Raw genomic sequence first — 21,753 nt, forward strand, 5'->3', positions numbered from 1 at the left:
AGTGGGCAAAGAAGAAAAAAGTCAATGAAGGGTCCTGTCTGGCAAAACTGTCTTTCAAAAACAGAGAAGTTGAGATATTCACAGATAAAAGCTAGGGGAGCTGGTGATCACTGAGACCAGTCCCAAAAGAGATGCTCAGAATACCAGCAAGGAGAAATGAAAGGACACTAGATAATATCCTGAAGCCATGAGAAATATAGGTCTCATTAAAGGTAAATATACTGGGTGCCTGGGTGGCTCTGTGGGTTAAGCCACTGCCTTCAGCTCAGGTCATGATCCCAGGGTCCCGAAATCAAGCCCCGCATCAGGCGCTCTGCTTAGTGGGAAGCCTGCTTCTCTTCCTCTCTCTCTCTCTGCCTACTTGTGATCTCTCTTTGTCAAATAAATAAATAAAATCTTTTAAAAAAATAAACAAAGGTAAATATACTTAAAAGCTATTATTATTTTAACAAGGGTTAGTGACAGCACTTTTTGTTTTCTACATGATTTAAGAGAATAATACGTTTAAAGAAGGAAAACAATTAGTAATGTAAAAGGTTGTATTACTGTAACTTTGGTATGTAACTCCAAATCTTGTTTTCCACATAATTTAGGAGACTAATACACTTAAATGAGTATTTTATGTATTTGGGCACATAATGTATAAAACTGTAATTTTAATTTAATTAATGTTGGGGACAGAGCTCTAATGGAGTAATTTTTTTTTTTTTAAGTTTTTTTTTTTAATTTTTTTTATTATTTTTTAAGATTTTTTTTTTATTTATTTATTTGACAGACAGAGATTACAAGTAGACAGAGAAGCAGGCAGAGAGAGAGGAAGGGAAGCAGGCCCCCTGCTAAGCAGAGAGCCTGATGTGGGACTCGATCCCAGGACCCTGAGATCATGACCTGAGCCGAAGGCAGCGGCTTAACCCACTGAGCCACCCAGGCGACCCTCTAATGGAGTAATTTTTATGTTACTGAAGTTAAGCTGCTATACATTCAAGTTAGAATATAATAACTTTGTTAATATAATCACCACAGTAACCAAAAGGAAGACAGCTATAGAATATACAAAAGAGGAAGTCAGAAATTCAAACAATTCACCATAAAAAGAAAAAAAATGGAGGTGTCAGGGCGGCTTAGTTGGTTGGGTGTCTGACTCGTTGCAGCTCAGGTTATGAACTCAGGATCCCAGATCAAGCCCCCCATGGGGCTCCATGCTCAGCACAGGGTCTGCTTGAGATTCTTTCCTCCTCCCCCTTACTCATCCTCTGTTCTTTCTCTCTTTCTCTCTCTAAAATAAATAAATCTCTTCAATAAGAAAAAGCATAAAAGAAAACAGGGATGCAAGAAATAAAAGGAAAGCTATAAGGCATATAGAAAACAAATAGCACAATGATGAGTAAGTCCATCCTTATTAGGAATCACTTTAAATGGAAATGAATTAAATTCCAGCAAAAGATAGGGACTGGCAGAATGGATGAAAACACATGATGCAACTATATGCTGCCAACAAGGAACTAACTTGAAATTCAAAAACAAAAATAGGTTGAAAATGAAAGGATGGAAAACTATATTCCATGCAAATAAAAACCAAAAGACAACAAAAGGATTATACTAACACTAGACAAAAGGACTTCAAAAAGATTTTAAGAGACAGAAGGACATTATATCAAAGTTTCAATGCATTAAGATATAACAACTAAGGACACCTGAACAACTCAGTGGCTTAAGCATCCGACTCTTGATTTCGGCTCAGGTCACGATTTCAGGGTTGTGGGATCTAGCCCCACATCGGGTTCCATGCTCAACAGGGATCCTGCTTGAGGATTATCCCTCTCCTTTTGCCCCTCCCCCCACTCTCACTCTCTCTAAAATAAATAATTAAATCTTTTTTTTTTTAAAAGGTATAACAACTATAGAAGTTTTGTGCCTAATGAGAGACCATCAAAATATGTGAAGTAAAAACAATTGGAGAGAAATACTCTTCTATAATAACAGTTAAAGAGTTCAATACCCCACTCACAAGAATGGATAGAACAACCAGACAAAAAATAAGGAAATAAAGGACTTAACACAATAAACCATCTAGAGCTAACACATACATACAGAATCCACTGAACAAAAGGATATGAATTCCTCTCAAGTGTACATGGAACATTCTCCAGGATAGACTACATGTTTGGCCACAAATTAAGTCTCAATAGATTTTAAAAGATAAATGTCATAAAAAATACCTTTTCTGATCAAAATGGGGTAAATTTAGAAATCAATAACAAGGGGCCCCTGGGTAGCTCCGTCAGTTACATGTCTCCCTTCGGCTCAGGTCATGGTACTGGGGTCCTGGGATCCGGCCCCACATTGGTCTCCCTGTTCGCCGGGGTGCCTGCTTCTCCCTCTGCCTCTCCCCTTCCCACCTCCCCACCTGCCACTCATGCATCTACTCGCAAGTCCCCTTTCAAATAAATAAAAAATCTCTTTAAAAAGTCAATAAAAAGGAAAACTGGGGAATTCACAAAAATGGGGGGAAAAAACACACTTTTACAACAAATGTGGTACTCAAAAAACAAAGATCCTGAATCCAAAACCCAACTTTAAGGAGCAAGAGCAAAGGAGCAAACTAAAGCCAAAGCTAGCAGAGGAGGAAAATAAAGATGATAGCAGGGTTAAATGAAATAGACAATAGAAAAAATACAAATCAATGAAACCAAAACTTGTTTTTTTTTTTATAAATGGGGTTGAAAGATTTTTTTTAAGGTTTTATTTATTTATTTATTTGACAGACAGAGATCACAAGTAGGCAGAGACACAGGCAGAGAGGAGGCAGAGAGGAGGAAGCAGGCCCCCCGCTGAGCAGAGAGCCCAATGTGGGGCTTGATCCCAGGACCCTGAGATCAGGACCCGAGCCAAAGGCAGAGGATTAACCCACTGAGCCACCCAGGCGCCCCAAAACTTAACTTATTTTTAAATATAATAGAGTTGACAAACATTCAGGTAGCTAAGTCTTTAAAAAGGAGAGAAGATTCAAACTACAAATATCAGAAGGAAACATGAGGATATTACTACCAATTCTACAGAAATACAAGGGATCATAGGAAATTATTATGACAAATTTTAGGCCAACAAATTGGACAACTTAGAAGAAATGAGTATTTCTTAGAAGTATACAATCTGCTAAAACTGAATCAAGAAGAAATAGAAAACCTGAACCAATCAATTACTAGTAAGGAAATTGCTCAGTAATCAAAAATTTCCCAATTAAAGAAAACACCAGGGCCACATGACTTCACTGATGAATTCTACCAAAAATTTAAGAAAAATTATCACCAATCCTTCAAAGTCTTAAAAAAGAAAAAAAGAGGAAAGAACAGTCCCAAATTCATTTTACAAAGCCAGCATTATTGTCTACTACAAGAAAAGAAAACTATAGGCAATATGCCTGATGAATGAACATAGACCTAAAAATATTCAAAACAATATTAGCAAATCAAATTAAGCAGCACATTAAAATATCATTCACTATAATCAAGTGGAATTTATTCTGGGAATTCAAGAGTGGTTCAACATACACAAATCAATATCATATGCCACATTAATAAAATGATAAACAGAAAAAGCATTTGAAAAAATTCAGCATCCATTCATGATAAACTCTATAACTTAGGTATAGGAGTAAAGTACTTCAACATAATAAAAAGCCATATATGACAAACCCATAGCTAATATCATACTCAATAGTGAAACATTGATTGCTTTTTCTTTACGATCAAGTACAAGACAGAATTCCCACTCTCACCACTCTTATCCAACGCAGTATTGGAAGTTCCGGCTAAGGCAATCACTCAAGAAAAAGAAAAAAAGGGAGCGCCTGAGCAGCTCAGTCCATTAAGCATCTGCCTTCAGCTCAGGTCGAGATCCCAGGGTCCTGGGGTCAAGCCCCATGACAGGCTCCTTGTGCAGCCTGGAGTTTGCTTGTCCTTCTCCCTCTGCCCCTCCCTCAGGCTCATATGCTCTCTCTCAAATAAATAAAATTTTTTTTTAAAAAAGGAAAATTGCCTCTGTTTGCAGATGGCATGATTTTATGTGTAAAAAACCATTGAGACTCCACCAAAAACTGTTAGATCTAATGAACGAATTCCGTAAAGTTGCAGGACACAAGATTAACATAAAAAAATCAATAGTTTTATACACTAACAACAAATTATCTTAATAAGAAAGGAATCCAGGTATCCACTGAAAGATTAATGGATAAAGAAGATATATATATATATGTTTATATTTATATTTATATATATAATTATATTAATGTATAATACACATTATATATAATTATATATACTGGTATATTACTCAGCCAATGAAAAGAATAAGAATCTTGCCATTTGCAACATGGATGGAACTAGAGGTATTATGCTAACTGAAATAAGTCAGTCTGAGAAAGACAAATCCTATATGGTTTCACTCATAGGTGGGATTTAAGAAACAAAACAGATGAACATAGGGGAAGGGAAGGAAAAATAAAATAAGATGAAAACAGAGAAACAAACCATAAGAGACTCAACTACAGGGAACAAACAGGGTTGCTGGAGGGGAAGTTGGTGGGGGATGGGGTAATTGGGGGACAGGTATTAAGGAGGATACTTGATGGAATGAGCACTGGGTATTACATGCAACCGATGAATCACTAAATTCTACCTCTGAAACTAATAATACACTATATGTTAATTGAATTTAAATTAAAAATGAAGAAAAATGAAAGCAATCTCCTTTACAATAGCATCAAAACCACTAAATACTTAGGAATAAATTTAATCAAGGAGATAGAAGATCTCTACACTGAAAACTGTAAGATGTTAAGAAAAGAAATTGAAGAAGATACAAATAAATGGAAAGGTATCCTGGGTTCATAGATTGGAAGGATTAGCATCATTAAAATGCCCACACTATCTAAGCCATCTAGAGTCAATGCAATCCCCATCAAGATTCCACAGGCATTTATTTACAGAAGTAAAAATAACAATCCTAAAATTTGTATGGAACCAAAAGAGACCCTAAATAGTCAAAGCAATCTTGAGAAAAAATAAGGCTACATGTATCACATCCCAGATTTCAAACTATACTACAATGTAGTTATAGTCACCCAAACTGTATGGTACTGATATAAAAACAAGACACATATCAATGGAACAGAAGAGAGAAACCCACGTTTCTATGGATAATTAATCTATGACAAAGGAGGCATGCATATACAATGGGGAAAAGAGTTTTTCAGTAAATGGTGACAGGAAAACCAGATAGCTACATGCAAAAGAATGAAATTATACCACTTTCTTACATTATATACAATAATAAGCTTGAAATGGATTAATATAAAACCTGAAACCATAAAACTAAAAAAAAAAAAAAAAAAAAACAGAAAACATAGGCAGTAAACTTTTTTTTTTTTTAAGATTTTATTTATTTACTTGAGAGAGAGATAGTGAGAGAGAGAGCATGAACAAGGAGAAGGTCAGAGAGAGAAGCAGACTCCCCATGGAGCTGGGAGCCTGATGCGGGACTCGATCCCGGGACTCCAGGATCATGACCTGAGCCGAAGGCAGTCGTCCAACCAACTGAGCCACCCAGGCGTCCCCAGTAAACTTTTTTTTAGATTAATTTATTTGAGAGAGAACAAGCAATGGAGGGGACAGAAGGAGAGGGAAAGAAGCAGACCCCTCTGAGCACGGCCCCAGAATGGGGGCTTGATCTCAAGTCACTCAGATCAATTGTGATTTGAGCTGAAACCAAGAGTTGGAGGTTTAACCAACAGAGCTACCCACGTGCCCCAGCAGTAAACTCTTTGACATCAGTCTTAGCAATATTCTTTTGGATCTGTCTTCTCCAGCAAAGACAACAAAAGCAAAAATAAATAATTGGGCTTACATCAAACTAAAAAGCTTTTGCACAGGGGCGGAAACCATCAACAAAACAAAAGCAACCTACTGAATAGGAAGAGAATTTGCAAATGTCATATCTGATAAGGTGTTAATATCCAAAATATGTAAAGAACTCCTACAACTCAACAAAAAAATCAATTCAATATAAAAATGGGGGCACCTGAGTGGCTCAGTTGGTTAAGCATCTGCCTTTGGCTCAAGTTATGATCCCAGAGTCCTGGGATCATAACTCCTAGGTCAGGTTCCCTGCTGTTGTTCGTTCTCTCTCTATCGCTCTCTCTCAAATAAATAAAATATTTTTTAAAATTAAAAATGGACTAATAGCCATATTCCCAAAATGGCATACAAATTACCAAGAAGATATACACATGAAAAGATACTCAACATCACTGACAGTCCAGGGAAATGCAAATTAAAATCACAATGAGCTCTCAGCTCACACCTGTCAGAATGGCTAGTATCAAAACAATAAAAAAATAACAGGTGCTGGCAAAAATGTGGAGAAAAGGGAATCTTCTTTCACTGTTGGTGGGTATATAAATTGGTGCAGCCACTAAAAAAACAGTATGGTGGGGGCACCTGGGTGGCTCAGTGGGTTAAAGCCTCTGCCTTCGGCTTAGATCATGATCCCAGGGTCCTGGGATCAAGCCCCCCATCAGGCTCTCTGCGCAGCCCCCTGCCCCTACCTACCTCTCTGCCTACTTGTGATCTCTGTCTGTCAAATAAAATATTTTAAAAAGCAATTTAAAAATTTAAAAAATTTTTAAAAAGGAAAACAGTATGATGTTTCCTCAAAAAATTAAAAACAAAATTATCATATAATTCAGTATTTCTGCTTCTGGGTATTTACTCAAACAAAAACACCAATCCAAAGAGACATATGCACCCCTATGTGTACTGCAGGATTATCTACAATACCCAAGATATGGAAGCAGCCTAAGTGTCCACTGAGAGATGAATGAATAAAGAAGTGTGTGTGTATATATATCTCTATAGACACACACACAATGTATATATGTATAAAAACACACATGTGGGGGCGCCTGGATGGCTCAGTGGGTTGAAGCCGCTGCCTTCGGCTCAGTTCATGATCCCAGGGTCCTGGGATCGAGCCCCGCGTCGGGCTCTCTGCTCAGCAGGGAGCCTGCTTCTTCCTCTCTCTCTGCCTGCCTCTCTGCCTACTTGTGATCTCTGCCTGTCAAATAAATAAATAAAATCTTTAAAAAAAAAAAAAAAAAAAAAAAAAAACACACACATGTGTGTATATGTATGTATATATATACCATGTATATATGTGTGTATATGTGTATACACAATGTATATATATACACTATGTGTGTGTGTGTGTGTGTGTATATACAATGGAATCTTACTCAACTATAAAAAAATGAAATTTGCCATTTGTGACAACCTGGATGGACCCAAAAAGTATAATTCTAAATGAAATAAGTCAGACAAAGAAAGGCAAATACCATATGATTTCACTTATATGTAGAATTAAAAAAACCCAAAACTAACAAAAAGAAAAAACAGAAACAGACTCAAATTCAGAGAGCTGATGGTTGCTGGAGGGGTAGGGTGTGGGACGGATGGACAAAATAGATAAAGAAATTAATTATGAAATAGTTATGATAAATTAACTATGAAATTAGTTATGAAATAAGTAAGTCCCAGGAATTAAAAGCATAGCGAATACAGTCAGTGATACTGTAATAACTTTGCATGGTGACAGACGGTATCCATACTTATTGCGCTGAGCATTTCATAATGTATATAAATGTCAAATAATTATGTTGTACACCTGAAACCAATATATTGTATGTCAACTACATTTCAATTAAAAAACAAAAGTAACTATAATTATTAAGGAACTAGAATGAAAATATTATGGTTTCTCAAGAAAAGTAATATTATTAAAATGTCCATACTAAGTTATTTATAGATTGAATGCAATCTCTATCAAGATTCCAATAGCACTTTTTAAATAAATGTATAAATAACAATCCTAAAATGTATATGGAACCACAAAAGACCTTCAGTAGCCAAAAAATCCTCATGAAGAACAAAGCTGGAACATCACACTTCTGGATTTTGAATTATATTATAAAGTTATAGTAATCAAAACAGCATGGTACTGGCATGAAATACACACATATGCCAATGGGACAGAATCGAGAGTCCAGAAATAAATCCATGCATTATATAGTCAACTAATATTTGACAAGGGAGCCAAGAACACTCAATGGAGAAAACACAGTCTCTTCAATAAAATTACATATTCCCAGGGAAAAGAGTGAACCTAGACCCCTATCTCACAGCACTCACAAAAATTAACTTGACAAGAATTAAAGACTTTAATGTAAGATCAGAAACCATAAATCTCTTGTAAGAAAACATAAGAAAGAAAGTCCGGGCCACTTGGGTGGCTCAGTGGGTTAAGCCTCTGCCTTTGGCTCAGGTCATGATCTAAGGGTCCTGGGATGGAGCCCTGCATTGGGCTCTCTGCTCAGCAGGAAGCCTGCCTCCCCACCTCTCTCTGCCTGCTGCTCTGCCTACTTGTGATCTCTGTCAAATAAATAAATAAACTCTTAAAAAAGTATATGTATAAGAAAAAGAAAGAAGGCCCTTGACATGGATGTTGGCAATGACTTTTTGGATAGGACACCTAAAGCACAAGCAACAAATGAAAAATCAACAAGTGGGACTACATCAAACTAAAAAGCTTCTGCACAGCAGAAGAAATTATCAACAAAATGAAACTGTAACCTGTGGAATGAGACAAAATACTTGCAAATTATTTATCTAATAAAAGGTTAATATCCAAAACATTAAAAGAACTCACACAAGTCAATAGGAAAGCAACAAAAACCCACACACAAAAAAACACCAAAAACCCCCAAACAAAAAATAATCCAATTAAAAATGAACAAAGGACCTGAATAGGCAGTTTTTCAAGGAAGATATACAAATAGCTAACAAGTACCAAGAAAATGTACTCAATATTCCTAACTATCAAGGAAATCTAAGTCAAAAACATAATGAGGTATCACCTCCCTCCTGTTAGAATGGCTGTCATTAAAAAGATAAGAGATAACAAATACTGGCAAAGAGCTGGAGAAGTGAGAACTCTCTTATAGTTTTGATGGAATTGTAAATTGGTGCAACCAGTATGGAAAAAAATACAGGAGGTTGCCCAAAAACATTTAAAATAGAACTAGTATATGATCCAGCACTATCACCTCTAGAAATAGAAATAATAACACTCTATCAAAGAGGCATGTGTACGCCCATGTTCGTTGCAGCATTATTTACATTAGCCAAGACAAGGAAACAACTTAAGTATCCATAAAAAAAAATCATGGTATATATATATATATATATACACAGTGGAATATTATTCAGACATTAGAAAAAGGAACTCCTGCCATTCTGACAACATGGATGAACCTTGAGAGGATTATGCAAAGTGAAATAAGTCAGAGAAAGACAAACACTGTCTAATCTCTCTTAACGTGGAATCTTAAAAACAAACCAAAAAACCAAATACTAGAAAAAGAGATCAGATTCGTTGTTAGCAGAAGCTAAGACGGGGGAACTGGATGAAAGTGGTCACAAGGTATGAATTTCCAATTGAAAGATCAATCAAGGGGCGCCTGCGTGGCTCAGTGAGTTGAGACCTCTGCCTTCAGCTGAGGTCATGATCCCAGGGTCCTGGGATGGAGCCCCACATCAGGCTCCCTGCTCTGCAGAGAGCCTGCTTCCTCCTCTCTCTCCCTGCCTGCCTCTCTGACTACTTGTGATCACTGTCTGTCAAATAAATAAATAAATAAACAAATTTTTTTAAAAAGAACTATCAATCAGTCCTCGGGACGGAATGTGCCACGCGATGACTGCAGGTACCACGGCTGTATGGTCTATTCAGAAGTTGTTAAAAGAGTATTTCCTCACAGTTCTCATCAAAAGGAAGAGAATTGTTTTTTTCTGTATGAGATAATGGGTGTTAGCTAAACTTACTGTGGCAATCACTTCACAATGTGGGAAAGTCATTAGCTGTACATGGTGCTGTGTGTTAATTAGATCTCAATGCAGGAGGTGGGGGAGCAGAAAAATCAAGGAAAAAACCACACTATTCATAGAGTGGAAAGGCTCACAGAACAGGAGAACATATTTGCAAATCCTAACTCCGTAAGGGATTAATACCCAGACTATGTAGAGAACTCCCAAAACACGACAACAAAAAAACAAACAACTGACTCAAACCGGCAAAGGATCTGAACAGACCGGTCCTCAGAGATAACACACAGATGGCCATGAGATGCACGAAAAGACGCTCACCGTCACTGATCACCAGGGAAACAGGAATCACAACAACCAGATACCACCTCACACCCATTAGGATGGCCGCAATTTAAGAAAACAACAAGGGAACACAAGGGTTGGCGGGGATGTTCCCACTGTTGGTGGGAATAGAAAACATCGTTGGTGGGAATGTAAAACAGGGCGGCCACTGTGGAAAACAGAATGATTGTTCCTCAAAACAGCAAAACTGGAGCTACCCTATGATCTGGCGAACCCACTTCTGGGTATATCCTCAAAAGAACTGAGAGCAGGATCTTGAAGAGATGTTCATACACCCATGTTCAGAGCAGCATTATTCAAAAGAGCAAACACATGGAAGCAACCCAAGCACCCACTGGTAAATGGATGGAAAAGCAAAATGTGGTCTATACTTACAATGGGATATGATTCAACTTGAACAAATGAAGGAAATCCTGACTTATGCTACTGCGCGGATACTTGAGGACATTATGTGAAGGGAAATAAGTCAGTCACAGAAAGACAAACACTGTATGACTCTACTTACAGCAGACATCTAGAGTCATCAAAATCATAAAGACAAATTGTTAACGGTAGTTGCCAAGGGCTGGGACGAGGGGAGATGGGGAGTTGTTGGTTAATGGGTGTTAGAGTTTCCAATTTACAAGATAAAATGACTTACGGGGAGCTCCTGGGTGGCTCAGTGGGTGAAGCATCTGCCTTTGGCTCACATCCCAATCCTGGTCCTGGGATTGAGCCCGGTGTCATCAGGTTCCCTGCTCCACAGGGAGTCTGCTTTTCCCTCTGCTTGATGCTCCCCCTGCCTGTGCTGTCAAATAAATAAAAAATTTTTAAGATCTAAAAAAAAAAAAAAAAAAAAGGCATGAGATAGATGGTGGTGCTGTACAACAACATGGATGTATTTAAAAGAAAGAAAAAACCAGTGTTTTCCTTAGAAATAGTTCTAGGACCACCCCCCTCGCGCTGGCTCCCTTGTCAGCCCAGCAACCAGTCCCCAAACATTTATGGTCCTTCTGGGTACTATTCCATGAGGGGCAAAGAGGGTCCCTTGTGCTTGAGCAGCTCGCAAGGAGGAAATGAGGCATGCAGATGACTGGACCACCGCAGAGCATCTGCATCCCCTACTGGTGCCTTCAAAACCTGAGGGAAAGAGCGGGAAGCTTAATCCTGCCTCTCCAGCTCTCCTGTTCATGCAGAGCCCTGGCAGAGGCCAAGTACAGCCAGGGCCCGCCCCACAGCTGACAGCCAGACCCACTAAAGGCATGTGCCCTTCTGCTGTGCTCCCCTAAGCTGACCACCATTCCCTGTCCAAGCTCCTCTCCTGGCCTCGGGGCTGCAAACTGTGCCCTCACTGATGAGGAATACTCCCAGTGCCCCCCTGAGCCATACCAGCCTTCTTGCCCTAGGCCCTGTCTTGTTGGCAGAATCTTAATCTTGACATAGGGCTTTCTCTTAAAAGGTGCTCCAAGCAGAAGTCTGAGGAGCAAGGAATAGCTATGCCCTTGGGTCTATTTTCCTTCTTTTTTTTTTTAGAGAGAGATTGAGAGCACGTGCGCAGGTATGCATGCGAACTGCAGGGAGGGAGAGAGGGAGAGAGGGGGTTGGGAATCAGGCTCCACACCCAATGCAGAGCCCCACACAGGGTTCGATCTCACGACCCGGAGTTCACAACTTGAGCCAAAATCAAGAGCCAGGCACTTAACCAACTGAGCCATCCAGGTGCCCCAAGAACTTTTTCATATCACACGCAAACTCTATACCCATCAGCCAACAGCTCTCCGTTCCTCTCCCCCACACCCTGGCAACCTCCCATCCACTTTCTGCTTCTACAAATCTGACTACTCTACATACCCCATACATGCAGAATCACGCAGCATTTATCTCTTCATGTCTAGCTTATTTCACTTAGCCCAATGTTCTCCAGCTTCTTCCATGTTGCAGCAAGCATCAGAATTTCCTTCCTTTTGAAGGCTGAATGATACTCCATTGTGTGTCTTGACCACGTTTTGTCTGTTCATCCACCAATGGATGCTTTTGTTGCTTCCACCTCTTGGCGATTGTGCATGATGCCACTAGGGACAGGGGTGTGCAACTCTCTCTTTGTGATGCTCTTTCAGTTCTTTTGAATAGAGACCCAGCAGCTGGATCATATGGTAATTCTACTTTTAATGTTTTGAGGCATCATCATCCTGTTTTCCATCAAGGCTGCACCAGTCCGCGATCTCACCAACAGAAAGGGTTCCAACTTCTCCACCTCCTCGCCAAGATTTGCTCTTTTTCTGTGGTTTTGATTAGGAGCCACCCTAATGTGTATGAGGTGATGTCTCATTGTGGTTTTGAGATGGCATTTCCCAGATGAGGAGGGATGCTGAGCATTTTTCCATGTGCTTGCTGGCCTTGTGTGTATCATCTCTGCAGAAATATCTATCCAAGTCCTTTGTCCCTTTTTTATTCAGGTTATTTGCTTTTTTGCTGTTGAGTAATAATACCTCACATTTCTTAAGCTCACATTATAGTCTAGAAACTATGCGAAAGACCAAACTAGGACAGGTGAGAACGCTGACAGGCTAACAATTTGGTATCTTTTCAAACCCATAGTCTTTACATGTTTGCTAACCATTTACTTGGGTGGGGAGGGACAGGGAGAAATTGATGTCCTGTTATTAAAACTTATTTTGGATGCACCATTATTCACAATAGCCAAGACATGGAAACAACCTAAGGGTCTATCAGTGGATAAACGGATAAGGAGATGGGGTAGAGAATATTATTCAGCTATGACAAAGAAGACCCTGTCGTTTGCAACAACGTGGATGGAACTTGAGGGCTTTAAGCTAAGTGAGCTAAGTCAGACAGAGAAAGACAAATATTGTGTGATCTCAAGCACGCGGAATTTTAAGAAGTCAAATTAATAGAAACAGAGAGTAGAATGGTGGTTACCAGGGGCTGGGGGCGTGGGTAGAGTCGGAGGGATGTTGTTAAAAAGTACACATTTGCAACGAGAAGATGAATCAGTTCTGGAGATCGAATGCACGGCTTACTGATTATATATGATATACTTCAAAGATGTGAAGAGACTAGATCATAAATATCCTCACCACACACACACACAAACACACACACACACACACACGCACATACAGGACAATTATGTGATGTGATAGAGGTGTTAGCTAGTACTCTGGTTGTAATCATATTGCCATATATCAATGTATTGAATCCACCCAAAGGGACAGGACACCTGAAACTTGTATGATGTTATATATCCATTATGTCTCAATTATGAAAACTACATATAGAAAAATGATAGAAAAAATATAGAAAGTTATATTTAGGGGCGCCTATGTGGCTCTAGTGGGTTAAAGCCTCTGCCTTCGGCTCAGGTCATGATCTCAGGGTCCTGGGATCGAGCCCCACATCAGGCTCTCTGCTTAGCAGGGAGCCTGCTTCCCCTCTCTCTCTCTGCCTGCCTCTCTGCCTACTTGTGATCTCTGTCTGTCAAATAAATAAATAAAATCTAAAAACAAAATCAGCTTTAAAAAAAAAAGAAATAAAATTATATTTAAAAAATTATCTATACAGAAAAAATACACAGAAAAAGACACATTAACTCACTTCCACTGGCCAGAGTAGAATCAATGAATCAGTGTCTGAACTTTTTTTTTTTTTTTTTTTTTTAGGAAAACCTTTCCAACTTTTCTAAGAGTTTTGCTCTCCCTTCAAGTTTTTGTCTCAGATCTCCCAAACCAGATAACTCCTTGGGATGCAGCTTCCAGGGCTGAGGATTTCCATCATGACATGAATCACTCCTTCCCTGTGAAGAACACCAGGCCAAGCCTTACTAAGACTCACAATTTCCACCAAGCAGCCCTGCCAGCTCTCAGTTGATGGAGGGGATAGTGGGGGGATGGGGAGGCTGCACCCTAGCAAGGGAAACATGGAAGGTAGGTGGGTGCTAATGAGCAAAACTGTCCTCTCCTGCTGTGCGTCAGAGTGGCTGACCCATACTTTAGATTGATTGCAGTCACTTTATTTCTTTAAGATTTTATTTATTTAATTGACACACAGAAAGAAAGAGACACCTAGAGAGGGAACACAAGCAGGGGGAGTGGGAGACGGAGAAGCAGGCCTCCCGCCAAGCAGGGAGCCTGATGTGGGGCTTGATCCCAGGACCCTGAGATCATGACCTGAGCAGAAGGCAGAGGCTTAAAGACTGAGCCACCCAGGCACCCCTATTGCAGTCACTTTAATCAGGAAATATTTGTAAAGTACAGATAAATGAGGAAAATAACAATGCCCCTGTAACCCACCACCAAGCATAAATAGATTTTAACATCTTTTGCTTCAGAGATTTTATTTTATTTTTTTTTAAGATTTTATTTATTTATTTGACAGAGAGAGATCACAAGTAGGCAGAGAGGCAGGCAGAGAGAGAGGAGGAAGCGGGCTCCCCGCCGAGCAGAGAGCCGGATGTGGGACTCGATCCCAGGACCCTGAGATCATGACCTGAGCCGAAGGCAGAGGCTTAACCCACTGAGCCACCCAGGCGCCCCCAGAGATTTTATTTTTAAGAAATAAAATGTTCTGGGACACCTGGGTGGCTCAATTGGTTAAGTGTCTGCCTTGGGCTCAGGTCGTGATCTTGGGGTCCTAGGAGCAAGCCCCACATCAGGCTCCCTCTTCTGTTTCTTCCTTTGCCCCTACCCCTGCTTGAGCTCAGGCCCTCTCTCTCTCAAATAAATAAATAAAATCTTAGAAAAAAAAAAAAAGAAATAAACTGTTTTAGATCCAATTGAAGGACCCCATCTTCTCCCCTACCTTCCTCCTCAGAGGCCTCTATTACCCCAGAGTTAATGCACACCAACCTCACCGAAGATTTCCTCCTTTCACTGAGTCTTTATCTCCAAGCAGCCTGGGCTACGGCTGTGGGTGTTTGTAAGTTGTATGTGAAAGACAGCAATGTGGCCATTCGTCATTCCTTTGGCTGCTCAGGGTTGGAAATCCCTTCCAAGGAGGAGGAAGAGTCCCCTCCACCATAAAAGCTAAAAAGAACAGCTTTCCACCCTCCCAGCTGGCCTTCAGGCTTGCAGCTCAGGGCAAGCACCGGACCACGGGAGCTGCGAGCCACCCCTGGCCCTGACAGTGGGGGCATTGCCCACAAGGGAGCCCAAGGATCAGCTGCCACCAGGGGCTTCAGTTCTGGACCCTGCTTCTCCAGCTTTCCTGGAGACTCTATCAGCTCCTCAACAAAACCCTTTCCTGCTTAAGTCAGAAGCACTCTCTGTTGCTTCCAGTGAAGAACCTGGTTGAAAATTATACTTTGGTCATTCATTTTTTTCATTCAACATTTTTTTTTTAAGTTTCAAAGGGATATATAGAATGGAAGGGGAGCAGAATATGCCACTCCAAAATATGCCACTTTGGCATATTGATTATTTGGAACTAAAGGTACTCGAGAAACAACCAGAGCAAGGAGGACACTCTGACCCTCCCTTGTCTCCCTGAAAATAGGAGATAAATATCCCACATGAAAGATCCCCTTCCGTGATGCCTGGGTGGCTCAGTGGGTTAAAGCCTCTGCCTTCGGCTCAGGTCATGATCCCAGGGTCTTGGGATTGAGCCCCACATCAGGCTCCCTGCTCAGAGGGGAGTCTGCTTCTCCCCCTCTCTCTCCCTGAGTCTCCCCCGACTTGTGCATATGTGCTCTCTCTCTGATAAATAAATGTTTAAAATCTGAAAGAAAGAGAGAGAGAGAAAGCAGAGGGGAGGGGAATGGAGAGGTAGGGAGGAGAGGAGGAAGGAAGGCACCCTTCCTGCACCAGGAAGGTAGAAGGCACTCATTACCAGATACTAAAAAACAAGGGCTGAGAATGGCTATACAAACATTCTTAGTTCACCAACCTACTGCCCCAACACAAACCCATCTGTTCAGTCAATTCTAGATGAACGTATTGTTTCTTTGTCCACAAGGTATAAAAGCTTCCTGCTTTGGTCATTTCTTTGACTCATATTTTTATGAAGCTTCCATTCATACAAAATGAAATTGGTTTTTATCCTGTCAACTTGCCTTATGTAAAATTAATTATGAGACCAGCCAAAGAACCTAAAAAGAAGGGGGAAAATTTTCCTCCCCTACATGATTCATTCATTTTAACTCTCATGCTATCCCATGGTATAAATTGTACATTTATTTATTCCCATTCCTTGAGTACATGAGGTTGTTTCCGTGGTTTTGCTATTATAAACTGCCACAAGGCATCTCCTTGTATTCTTGCCTCTCTGTATCCACACTGAAAGTTCATGTAGGTTATGGGCTTCTACTATTAACGAACGGTTTTCGAAGTAGTGTGTGTACCAGTTCAGGTTTCCCTAAATATTTCCAACATTTGGTTTTAGCACACCTTAATGTTTTCCCCTCTTATAGGACATTAGATCTCATTTTTTTTTAAAGATTTTATTTATTTATTTATTTGACAGACAGAGATCACAAGCAGGCCGAGAGGCAGGCAGAGAGAGGGGGAAGCAGGCTCCCCACTGAGCAGAGAGCCTGATGTGGGTCTCGATCCCAGGACCCTGGGATCATGACCTAAGCTGAAGGCAGAGGCTTTAACCCACTGAGCCACCCAGGTGCCCCTAGATCTCATTTTTTAAAAGACTTTATGTATTTGTTTATTTGTTTGTTTGTTGAGCATGAGCGGGGGGAGGGAAGAGGGAGAGAATCCCAAGAAGGATCCAAGAAGAAGAATCCTAAGCAGGCTCCCTGCCCAGTGCAGAGCCCAACAAGGGTCTCCATACCACGACCTTGAGACCATGACCTGAGCCGAAATCAAGAGTTGGACACTCAACCTACTGAACCACCCAGGTGCCCCACATTTTTGTTTTGGTTTGCATTTTTCTGATTACAGGTGAGGCAGAGCATCTTTTCATACAAAAGATGGTTGGGATCCCCTACAAGGAAGTCTCTATAGCTTCTTCCTCTTGAGCTGGTCCATCTCCCCAGGGAAGGATTTTCCCACTTCCGATTTGGGGTGTGGGAGTCCAGCTGTCCCTGTTCTCAGAGCTAAATGAGGCAAGGGCCCTGATGCCGGTTCTAGCACTCTCCATCTATATTACTAGCACCACTCCCTCCTCTGTGGACTCACCTCTCTCAAATGTTCTCCTGTAGACACACCCTCCCCATCACTTGCATCCAAGTAGTCACTTCCCTGCAAAGTAGATCATGTCCTGACACACCCAGCAAGTGGCCTCAGTAGTGACCAGAGCCCCACCTCAGCAGCTACTGATCCACTACACCCAGGAAACAGCCACAGCCAGGAACTGTGTTCCACCAAAGCAGCTGTTGCCCTGCCAAACCCATAGTCAGGGCAGGTGCACCACTAAAGTGGCTCCTCAGGGAGGACAAGCACTACCCACCAGTGCAATGGTAAAATCACACGTGGTCCTCAAAGCCACCCAGGCTGTGGCAAGCCCCACCAGCATGCTGGCAGCAATCACAGCTCAGCCCTCAAAGGGATACATCTGGAGAACCTGGTTCTCATAACCAGAGGTACTGCATTCTGAATCCCACAGGATGCCTTCCACATAAGGCCACTCCTTAAAGACCAGTAGAGATATCTGGGTATTTAATACATAGAAACAAACACAGAACACAAGCAAAATGAGGAGACAGAGAAATATGCTTCAAATGAAAGAACAGACAAAAAAAAATGCTCACCAAACTCAGGAGAATTATGAACAGAGTGAAAACTGTCAAAGAGAAAATATATAAAGAGGAACCGATCAGCATTAAAGGATACAATAACTGAAATGAAAAATACAGTAAAGGGAATCAAGAGCAGCTTAGATGATGCAGAAGAAGAGATTAGTGATCTAGAACAAAGGGTACTGAAAGATCATTCAAGCAAAATAGCAAAAATAATTTTTTTAGGGGCACCTGGGTGGCTTAGTGGGTTAAAGCCTCTGCCTTTGGCTCAGGTCATGATCTCAGGGTCCTGGGATTGAGCCCCACATCGGGCTCTCTGCTTGGCAGGGAGCCTGCTTCCCCCTCTTTCTCTGCCTGCCTCTCTGCCTACTAGTGATCTCTGTTAAATAAATGAATACAATCATTTAAAAAAAAAGAATTTTTTTAAAATGAGGATGGTAATAAGTGTCCTTTGGGACAACATAATTTATACTAACATTCATATCTCAGGGGTCCCGAAAGAAGAAAGAGAGAGGAAGGAAGACAATGTGTTTGAAGACATAATAGCTGAAAAATTCCCTAACCTGCAAAGGGAAATAGTTAAGTTCATGAATCACAGAGAGCCCCCAAAAGGATGTCCACACCAAGACACAGTAATTTAAATGTCAAGAATTAGTTGACCATAGAGTTGAGCACTGATGAATTATTGAACATCACATCTGAAACTAACGATATACTATATGTTGGCTAATTGAATTTAAATTTTAAAAATCAAAAATTCAAGATAAGGAGAGAATCTTAAAAACAGCAACAGAAAGGGGAGTGCCTGGGTGGCTCAGCTGGTTAAGCATCTGACTCTTCATCTCAGCTCAGGTCATGAGACTGAGCTCTGTGTTGGGCTCTGTGCTCAGAAAGGAGTCTGAGATTCTCTCTTTTGCTCTGCCTCTCCCCTCACTCACTTTCTCTATAGACAAACAAATAAATGAATAAACTCTTTTTTAAAAAATAGCAACAGAAAAGCAACTAGTTAAACACAGGAAACACCCATAAGATTAGCAGCTGATTCTTTAGCAGAAACATTATAGCCAATAGAAAATGACACGATATATTCAACCTACAACTAAGAATACTTTACCTGGCAAGGTTATCACTCAGAACTGAAGGAGAAATCGTTTTCTAAATAACAAATGTTAAAGACATTCATCCACTAAACCAACCTTACAAGAAATGTTAAAGGGACTTCTTCAGGTGGAAGAGAAAAGGTCATACCTCAAGGTTAAAAAAAATTATCAAAGGAAAAATCTCACTGGTAAAAGCAAACATATGGTAAAGGTAATGGATTCACTACTTTAAAAGACAGTATGAAGGTTAAGAGACAAAAGTAGTAAAATCAACAATATCTGCAATAATTAGTTAAGTGACATACAATATAAAAAGATATAAAGTATGATATCACATACTTAAACCGTAGAGCTGGGGGTTAAAAATAGAGTGCTTTAAAATGTATTTAAGCTGGGGGTGCCTTTGTGGCTCAGTGAGTTAAAGACTCTGCCTTCAGCTCAGGTCATGATCCTAGGATCCTGGGATGGAGCCCCGCATAGGTCTCTCTGCTTAGCAGGGAGCCTGCTTCCACCCCTCTCTCTCTCTCTGCCTGCCTCTCTGACTACGTGTCATCTCTGTCAAATAAATAAATAAAAATCTTTAAAACATATTTAAGCTGAAGTGACCATGAACTTAAAATACTGCCACATACATATGATGTTATATATGAACCTCATGGTAACCAAAACCCAAAAACTTAGATTAAAAAAATAGAGAGAAAGGAATCCAAACATAATACCAACGATAGTTATCAAATCATAAGGGAAGAGATCAAGAGAAGAAAAACAAGAAAACAGTGGACAAAATGGCATTAAGGACATGTCTATCTATACTTACTTTAAATGTAAATGAACTACTCCGATCAATAGACACAGAGTGACTGAAGAGATAAAAACAAAACCCATTTATATGTTGCCTACAAGAGACTCACTGCAGATCTAAAAAGGATGGAAAAATATATTCATACAAATGGAAAGAAAAAGAAAGGTGGGGTAGCAATACTTTTATCAGACAAAATAGACTTTAAAGCAAAGACTGTAACAGGAGACAAAAAAAGGCATTAATACTACTAAAGATATCAACCCAATAAGAAGATAGAATAATTGTAAATATCTATACCCCCCCCACAAAAAACTATACACTCAACAAAGGAGGACATAAATATAAAAAGCAAATGTTAAGAGACATAAAAAGAGAAATTAATAATAATATAATAATAGTAGGAGACTTTAACACCCTGCTTATATCAATGGATAGATCATCCAGACAGAAAATCAATAAGCAAACAGTGGCTTTCAATGACATATTAGACCAGATGGACATAATAGATATATACAGACATTCCATCCCAAAACAAAGGAATAAACATTCTTTTCAATTGCACATAGAACTTTTCATGACAGATCACATGTTAAGCCAAAAGACCAGTCTTAATAAATTTGAAAAGTTTGAAATCACAGCAAATATTTATTCTGACCACAGCAGTAAGAAACCAGAAATCAATTACAAAAAAAAATTTGGAAAAAACACAAACAGGTGAAGGCTAATCAACATGCTATAAACAACCAAAAGGTCAAAGAAGAAATCAAAGAGGAAATAATAAATACCTGGAGAGAAGTAAGGATGGAAACACAACAGTTCCAAATCGTTGACGCACAACAAAAACAGTTCTCAGGGGGGAAGTTTATGGCACAAGCCAACCTCATCAAGCAAGAAAAATCTCAAACACACCATCTAACTGTACACCTAAAGGAACTAGAAAAAGAAGGAAAAAAGCCTAAAGTTAGTAAAAGAAAGGACATATGAACTAAGAGTTCCTTCTTTGAAAAGATGAACAAAATTGATAACCTGTTAGTCAGATTCTTCAAAGAAAAAAAGAGAGATAAGGCCCAAATAAGTAAAATCAGAAAAGAAAGAGAAGAACTTACAACCAACCCCACAGAAATACAAAGAATTAAAAGAGTCCACTATGAACAATTACACACCAACAAATTGGACAACTTAGAAGAAATGGATAAATTGCTAGAATTATATGATCTTCCAAGACAGAATCAGAGAGAAATGGAAAATCTAAATGCATCAATTACTAATAATGAAATTGAAATGGTAATAAGAAAACTCCTAACAAACAAAAGTCCAGGACCAGACGGCTTCACAGGTGGATTCTACAAACATTTAAAGAAGAATACCTATCCACAAACTATTCTAAAAACACTGTAATAGAATTCTTCCAAATTCACTTTATGAGGCTAGAATTTCCAGATACCAAAACCAAAGACAGCAGATAAAAAGAGAATTATAGGCCAATATCCTTGGCGAGTGTAGATGGCAAAGTCCTCAATAAAATATTAGCAAACCAAATTCAAAAATATATTTAAAGGATTGTATATCATGATCAGATAAGATTTATTCCACAGATGCAAGAATGGTTCAATATCTGCTAACCAAACAACATGATACACTAAATAACATGAAGAATAAAAATATGATTATCTCAATTAATGCAGAAGAAAGCACTTGACAAAACTTGACATCTATTTACAATACAAACTCTCAACAAAGTGGGTATGGAAGGCACATATCTCAATATAATAAAGGCCATAAATGACAAACATCACACTCAAAAGTGAAAAGCTGGAGGTTTTCCCTCTAAAATCAGGAACAAAGCAAGGATATCAATTCTCAGCACTTTTAATCAACATAATATTGGAATCC

At 39.6% G+C, this 21,753-nt stretch overlaps 1 long non-coding RNA gene across 2 annotated transcripts in view; it reads right to left on the minus strand.

Annotated features, from left to right (window-relative positions):
- The window catches only part of LOC131834200 (uncharacterized), a 109,863-nt gene that overhangs the window by 26,241 nt on the left and 61,869 nt on the right, over nt 1-21,753 (minus strand). For both annotated transcript variants that reach the window (XR_009354790.1, XR_009354789.1), the window contains exon 2: nt 10,918-11,064. This is a non-coding gene — a long non-coding RNA (uncharacterized LOC131834200). The remainder of the gene's footprint in view (nt 1-10,917; nt 11,065-21,753) is intronic.

Source organism: Mustela lutreola, chromosome 6, assembly GCF_030435805.1.
Source record: "Mustela lutreola isolate mMusLut2 chromosome 6, mMusLut2.pri, whole genome shotgun sequence".
Taxonomy (NCBI): Eukaryota; Metazoa; Chordata; class Mammalia; order Carnivora; family Mustelidae; genus Mustela; species Mustela lutreola.